Source organism: Telopea speciosissima, chromosome 5 (assembly GCF_018873765.1).
Source record: "Telopea speciosissima isolate NSW1024214 ecotype Mountain lineage chromosome 5, Tspe_v1, whole genome shotgun sequence".
Lineage (NCBI taxonomy): Eukaryota > Viridiplantae > Streptophyta > Magnoliopsida > Proteales > Proteaceae > Telopea > Telopea speciosissima.
In genome coordinates this window covers 16,442,447-16,450,623 of record NC_057920.1, presented here as the reverse complement: position 1 = coordinate 16,450,623, position 8,177 = coordinate 16,442,447, and the positions used below count along the sequence as shown (strand labels likewise).

At 39.2% G+C, this 8,177-nt stretch overlaps 1 long non-coding RNA gene across 1 annotated transcript; it reads left to right on the top strand.

Annotated features, from left to right (window-relative positions):
- Positions 1 to 673: 673 nt before the first annotated feature.
- Positions 674 to 2,000, top strand: LOC122662221. Its single transcript, XR_006332993.1, has 2 exons — positions 674 to 721; positions 1,733 to 2,000. It is a non-coding gene; the product is annotated as an uncharacterized LOC122662221 (long non-coding RNA).
- Positions 2,001 to 8,177: the final 6,177 nt, after the last annotated feature.

The window sequence follows — 8,177 nt, the reverse complement described above, 5'->3', positions numbered from 1 at the left end:
TTTCTACGAGTCTTCTTTCGCATTACTCTAGACTTGAATTGTAAGGTCACCTTCTTTCTATCTCACTGTGTGTTTCAGGACTTGGTGACCGGTGGGGGGGGAACGATTGGCAGTGGTAGATTGAGTGGTGGTTTATATCTGCTAGAGGACCGTCCCCCTGCGGCGTCAACTCTTACCCCTCAGGCTCACCAGTTAGATTCATTTGCTTTTGCTTTTGCCTTATTAGAGTTACATCGGTGGCATCGGTGTTTGGGCCACCCACCTCTTAGGGACTTTAGCTCTTGTTCTTCCTAATCTATTTCAGAAGTGTAATCCTAATGACTTTTTTTGTGATGCTTGTGTCTTTTGCAAGCAAACTCGTGTTGTTTACCCTCTTTCAGATAATATCAGTATAGAACCTTTTGTTTTAATTTACTATGATATTTGGGTTCCCATTGAGCTTGCAGGGGTGTATAACGGATATATCTCATTCCTATCCTCAAGAGGTTGAGTCTATCTCAACCTCATCTCAACCCTAGGACATTGAATCATCCAAGGCCAACGTTACTTGAGTATCATTATCTTGTATCCTTTTTACTGAAATTAGTTGAAACAAATATCATTATAAATTCATACTGCTACTCCCACAACAAAGTGCAGAGATTCAAAACCTATTCTTATGTGTGGTTTTAGCAATCAATCAAGTTTCAAGCTGCTTACCTTCTACTGAAAGAAAATTAGGGTGATGACATTAATTGGCCCTTGCATGTTTATTGCAAAATGCTAGTCTCTTACAAAAACTTCATCACTTTTCCTTTGTTAGCAGTAATGCACTTGGGTAATGTGAATGAGGTATGTAATTTACCTGTCAATTGTAATTACTCAAGATCTTTACTTGTGAATCAAATTTAAGTTACATGGATAAGAGTGAAGCAGTGAGCATTGCTTTCTTGATTCATTCTTTTCCATTTAATTAGGCAGTTGGAAGGGCTTTTGGAAATGATGTTTAGTTTCCTTGTTAGATGACACATTAGAGGGGAGAAACTGCACTCATAGGAACTGCTTGGTGAAAGTAGTGAAATTTGTATATCATTCATTATATGGTGACTTAGCGTTATATGGTGAGGTAACTGAGGATAGACAGGAAGGCTTACAGCTTATGGGCTAATTGAAGATTTTGCCCTAACTAGAGTGGACTGCTAGAAGAGAATTTGTGAAGCCAAACCTAAAGCAGTTTGGAGTAGGCTTATTTTGAGAGTTGTTTGCTGTCCTATACTCTTTTATGATGGAAGTTTATTGTCAATGTTTTTGGGGATACTTTTCTTGACATAATCTTCTCTTAAACTGAAATAACATTAAATCTCCAATGTGCTTCATGTTGTTGGCTACATTGTGTCTTGTCAGAGTATTGTTATGTTTGAGTTAATGTCAGTTGGGTATGGATGTGATACAAATACTGAAAGTGACTTTTGCTGCCATATTATTCAGTAGGGTGATATTTGGACTTCTTTGTTGCATCTTATACAAATTTTTATGTCTTACCGCTGGTTCTTGTTCCTTCTTTATGTGAAATGATTGATTTTATGCTTCATGTTTCATTTTTTTGCCTTCAAACCTCAATCTGTAAATAATGATAGGATTTTGTGTTGTTTTCATATCTCTTTTTAATGTGGTAAGAGTATTAATATTGCTTTCATTCTCTATTTACCATGATGTTGTAAAGTATCTCATTTTTGGAACCTTGTTCTCTTAGGGCCGACGTTGAAAGTGGAAGGTTAGCAATGAATTAATTGAGAATGGGAAACAAATGACAAGGCAATCAGGGTATGGGTTTACAAAGTATATCCTAGGTATTCGTTTTTCTGTACGTAATCTGTTGACTGTACATGGATATTTCTGTCGATGGTGTGCCTATGTTTTGTGTGATTTGGAACATATTACATACAACTCACTGACTTCAGTCTTTCTGCTCAAACACCTTAAATTGTCAATACAACAATGGGGTATTTTTTATAGCTATCTGTTCTCTCTCCTTCGGATATATATATATTTTTTTTGTTAAATATCATCGCTACATGCATCATTTCTGAATGTCACAAAACTCTGGATGTAAGTGTCTGTAATAGCACAGTCATCTGGATCACTGTTTTGAGACTGGTCCAAACCACATAGTCTATCTGTCAACGGTCACTGAGATGATTGAGTCAAACGCCCCCCCTCCTCTCAAAGAAAAAAAAAAAAGGAATACAATTGTCTTTTATGAAAGATTCTATTGAACTGTTTGTTAAAGTGTTGTGTTAGTCGGCTGGCATGTTTACCTTAGGCTCCGTTTCGTGGCAAGGGGAATTAAACGGAAGGGAAGGAAAGGAAAAAATTTCAAATCTACAAAATAAACATTTGTATTCGTTACCACATGTGTTTGTATAAATTACTTAAATTTCTTACCATGTCTAGTAAAGATACATTTTACATGTAATATTTATTTTACATTTTAAACCAAAGGGAATTGGATGCAAAGTAAAGTGGAATTTAATAACCAATAAGGGGTAAATTACATATGCCTCCCCTGTACTTTGCCCTAATTACACTTTCCACCCCTTGATTTTTCCACCTTACATTTTGACCCCTTATGGCTGACGGTGTTAGTTTGCTGTAAGTTAATGATTTGAAAAGACAATATTACCCTTGTTCTAAAACAACACAAGTTGAATTACAATGACACCCTTTTCATCATCTTCAACCTTAAAACACTCATTTCTTTCCTCCTCCACCGCCGCCACCACCACCACCACCACAGCCGGTGCCTCCTTCTCCACCGCCACCACTGTCGCTGCCGCCTCCTCCTCCTCGAACTCTTATTCTCTAAAACTTTAAATTCACGCACTGCAAAGACTGAACAGCAGATGGGTTCATCATCATAGCTTCCATTACCGCGTGAAGAGCACAACAGAAGGTGTTGATTTCAATCTTCCAGTGCTCTGCTTGAACACGCTGGAGCATCTCTTGTTCTATCACGTAGGAATCACAGAATAACAAATTAAAACTGCATTTTCAATTCTACCTTTCTCATCATCTTCAACCTAAAACACTCATATCTTTCCTACTCCATTGCCGCACCACCACCACCGCCACCACACGCAGCGCCGCCTCCATCACCGCCACCACCGCAGCCCGCCGCCGCCTCCACCACAAACAAATAAGAAGAGATTAGAGGAGAAAGAAGGGATACCGATTGGTAAAAGATCACCAAAGGTTGCTGCAGGTAGGACTAAAACATTAGAAACCGAACCAGTAGCAACCTCTGTCCCGCTCACATAAGAAAAAACACCTGTGAACCTCTCTGCCCACGTTTTATATTTATGTCTTTCATCTAAATCATCTTCTCCATAATTGCCGAGAGAAAAATAAGAAAGAAGAAGAAACAGAGAGCGGAAGGAGCCCTTTGGTTTCTCCCGACCGAGGGCAATCAATTTCGGGAAGGAGAGACTAGAGAGAAAGAGAGAGATTGAAGGAGAAGACGAATTCAATGCGATTGCAGAGATTCTGTATTTAAATTTTCTTTTGTTTTATTTGTTTATCGCTTTTGAATTTTTATCTGTCAATAGATGAGATAAGATGAAAGATCTGATTATTTTCTTTCTGCTTCTTATTTCGGCAGTGCTTTTATGTCTTTCCTTCTTGAATTCTAACAGGCATTTTCGCTGTTTGATTCCCTTCTCACCCAAAATAGCACCAAAGATTCACTTCCACCAACATAATTGGTAGTTTTTTTTATCACTCTTTTCAATGGAATTTTTGTTTCCTTTATCATTGGTAATTCATAAATCCAGGCTTTTTCAAGGTGTACAGAAATCACACACAAAGAGAGCATACCTTGTAGCAGAGAACCGTATGGAATGAAGAGAAGTTGGTGAAATTGAGGCCTGAAGGTGGGAATGGGTTTCGATAGCAGAAGAAGAAGAAGTAACTCCATTCTCTCTCTCTCTCTCTCTCTCTCTCTCTCTCTCTCTCTCTCTCTCTCTCTCTCTCCTGCGTTAACAAGCCACAAATACAAGAATGGGGGCTGGCTGCCCTGAAACTTAAAACTAGAAACTGAATCCTATAATACAAGAATGGAGAAGGGCTTCTAATAATTGTAAAAGAAAGAAAAAGAAACCGGTTTGGGAAGGAATCTGCTTTTAGAACCCAAAACAATCGAATGACAAGAATGGTCACTGTGAGCATAAATACTCGAGCACTCGGTAGGGGTATCGTTGCCGCGATTACAAGGTTCGAGGTTGAAGATGAAGTTGGGAGAGGAGAAAGGGCAAATTTTTCCTTCTTATTTTGGTTTTTATCAAAAGGGTAAATGGGTCATCTCACAATGACCAAGGGTTAGTTTGGGCATTATAAAAAATCTAATTATGCCATGTCAGCACATAACAGATGGATGCTAACGACAGGGGAGGAATTAGTAATTTTTTGAAAACTATAGGGGAATCGTATGTAAGGTGGGAAAATCAAGGGGAGGAATGTGTAATTAGGACAAAGTACAGGGGAGGCATATGTAATTTACCCAATATGGAATGATTTGGAGTTAGTGATATTGTCACATGGGGTAATGATTACACAAATTTCTTTTTTAAGTATAAAAATTTCACTTCCCTTTTCTTTAATTCCCTTTGCAACTAAACGGAGTCTTAAGGTGTATTGTTTACCTGTGAAACTGATGACCTTAAGGCGCACTCTTTACCTATCATATTCCACCCAATTGCTAAAACTAAGTTTTAAAAATCCAGGACTATGAGAAGACTCCTGAGGTACCAAGAACTAGCCCTCATGTCAAAAAATTCGCCGATTCCAGTGTTTCTTGGCGTGAATGAGAAAGAACAGGGATTGTTTCTAGCTAAGTCATTAATCTGATTTATGATTCTTGAAATGATGGTTGTGATGTTTTGGAAGTCTAGAAGGATCAAATTGTCAAAATAAGTTAAGGCAAGGGACTAAGGGTTTTGGTTTGAATCTGGTTTACTTGGTTCATGTTATATTCGGAAATCAGTTTTATAAACATCGGTTTAGAATTGCAGGTCTCTGGTTCTCAATCGAACCGAACCATTGCGCATTTGTCAAAACCAGAATCAAACTGTTTCAGTTTGATTTGGGTGTAAAACGGATGGTATGGTTCTGATCCTCTTTCGACACCCTTAGATTTAGGGCCCTCAAATAAAAACATGAATCCATATGAATTGGTCTGACCATGAAATCGATTTGTGCTAGGTTGTAGATTACAAAAGTGTTAGGCGCTCCAATCCAGCAAATTAAATTGATATTCTGATTTATTTTTTATTTTTATTAATAAGAAATGGGAGAATGTTCTTTGTGCCGCAGCACAGGCTGTGCCCAGGCACATGGGCCTGCCACTCAGGGGGTAGGGTGGTCATTGAGCCCACCCCCATGTGCCTAGGCAGAGCCTGCGCTGAAGCACAGAGAACAGCGTCCCATAAGAAATAATAATTATTAAGGTAAATTACACGGTGACCCCCTGAGTTTTGCCCTAAATATAGTACGACCCCTTGTGTTTCTAAAATATACATTTGGACCCCCTGAGTTTAGGTTACTTGTTACACTCAACCCCACTCCGTTAGAGCATTCCCATTAGTTGTTGACGTGTTGGTCATTGATGCATTAAAATGACAAATATACCCCTAATGGGGTGTGCGCTTACCATTTTGCCCATAGGGTAGCCCAAACTTCACACTATCGTCTCTGTTACTTGTCTTTGCTTTCTTTCTTCTTCTTCCTACAGCAAACTCACCTGCCCCCACCCCTTTGCAACCTCATCCACATAGGCTTAACCCCCCCCTCTCTTCTTATTTTTCTTGTTTCATTTTCCCACAACCTCACCCGCCCTCACTCCTTTGCAACTCCACAATCTAAACCCCAACTCACCCTAGTTTTATTTTATTAGAACACTCGCTTGCCAACACGAGTCGTCCCCTTCTACGAACTTGCTGCCTTTGCCGTCTCTGCCGTCAAATCCAATACCTGATCAGAAGGATGCCGAAGGGAAAATTACAATGAGTTAATTGGTTTGGAGTTCCGGTCTCAGAGCTCTGATCAAAAGGACGCCGAAGGCTATTGATGATGCTAGCTGCAAAATCTTGGCTGGTGACGTCCCTATGAACCACCACCAGTGGAGGACTTAAATCTGAAATTGGATTGATTTTGGCATGTTGGATCCTTGCAAGATGGTCGCTGCCGGACTCATTCGAGGTATCATCGATTATCTTATGGCTAGCAGTGACCATTCTGGCCACTAGTTTTTGTGGTTTTGGATTTATGAAATTGGAAAACGGTGGGTGCATATTTTCTCTTTTCCAACCTATGGGATACTCATTAGAGGGTCGTTAGAGTTTGCAGAGCACTCACCGGTGTTGGTATAGGATGGCGTCAACCCTTGAGGCTGCCACTGCGCATCCCATAACCTCCCTATGGCTGTTAAGGTCTCCAAGAGGGGGATTTGGAGTTGTTTTAATTGAAGAGCAAAATTGCCATTTAAATTTTATGCTTAACACCGTCCACTCTTAGGGGGGTCTGAGTGTATACTTTAGAAACATAGGGGGTCATATTGTATTTAGGGTAAAACTCAGGGGGTCACCATGTAATTTACCCTAAATATTATAAACTAATAATACGAATCTTGTATAATATAAAAAAAAAAAAGAGGAAAAAGGAGGCTGCCTAGTTAGTGGTCGCGTAGTCCCTGCGCCCAGACACACGAGCTTGCAAAATTACACCCCATCCCTTGTGAAATAAAAAATCCCATCCATGTATATCCCCTTGTGTGCTCCCTCACGATCGGGCAACGATCTCTTGCCCTATAAAAAAAAATAGCCAACAAAATTAATATAAACCTATTTGAGAGAGATGAATACTTACATGTATGCATGCGCTATAAAACAAAGTATGTATCTTCATCTTAACCTAGTAAAATAATTTAAAATATAATAAAATGAGCCTTCCAGGAATTAGAGACTTGAGTCGAGCAATTGAAGGATCTGGCTCTCGTCCAGAGGGTCTAGCCCAAAAAAAACACCCAAAAATAGGTGGGGGGTGGTTTGGTCATTTCATAGGGGGTTCACTTGGGTCCCACCTGTGAAATGACCAAAACCACCCTTGTTTTGCTGGGCTAGATCCTCCAGCTAACGCCACGGCTGGAGGAGAGCCAAATTGGTGATTGAACACATCAACGAAGGCCCAGATAGAGAATATTGATTGCAGTAGAAGATGGCTTCTCTGACTGTGGGTGCCGCAAGAACGCCTATTCCACTGGACAAACATGAAATCTATGTACCTATGTAGGAGAACCAATTTGATTTTTTGCCAGGAAGATCCACAATAGAAGCTATCTACCTATTTAAGAGACTCACGAAAAGATTTAGAGATAGCAAGAGGGATCTCCATTTGGTCTTTATTGACCTAGAAAAGACTTATGAGTTATGACAAACTTACTAGAGATTTAATTTGGCATGTGCTAGAGAATGGAAGATGATCTTCTTGGTTGGGCGTTGAAGAATTCAAACCTTTCCACAAAGTAGATTCTTGATCTCATACTAAGCTTGCTTTTTAATGGTCATGAAACTTCTTCCATTGCAATTTCTTTGGCTATCTACTTCCTGCAAGGTTGCCCCAAAGGCCCAAAGCAGTCGAACAATTGAGGGTATGATTAAATGTTTTCTGCTGGAAATCTTTATTCAATCTTCTGATCTCTTTCTTTCTCCAATGAACTCTTAACTACTTCTGCTAATTTTCAAGAACACGATGAGACCAGAAGAGCTAAGCAAGAACCTAGAGATTTTGGTTTGAATGGGGATGATTACAAACGAATGGAGTTTACACAATGTGTAGTTAAGCTCAACTACTTAATCTCTCTCTCTCTCTCTCTCTGATTTGGTTGAGACTTAATAGTTTTAACTATCTCTTTAAGATTTCTTGAAGCTGAATCCATTGAACAACATTCAAGAACAAAAACTGGATTTTCGACGGTAGGTACAATTTTCAACTTTCTAATGCTGGGGTATTTCTCAAATCTAAAAATTCCATAAATCTTAATATGGTAAAACATTGCTAAAAACAAAAAATACAGTAAAATATTCATTTGTTTTGATATCCAATTTTATTTTTTTTTTTCTTCATTCAGAACGATTTGGACAGTATTC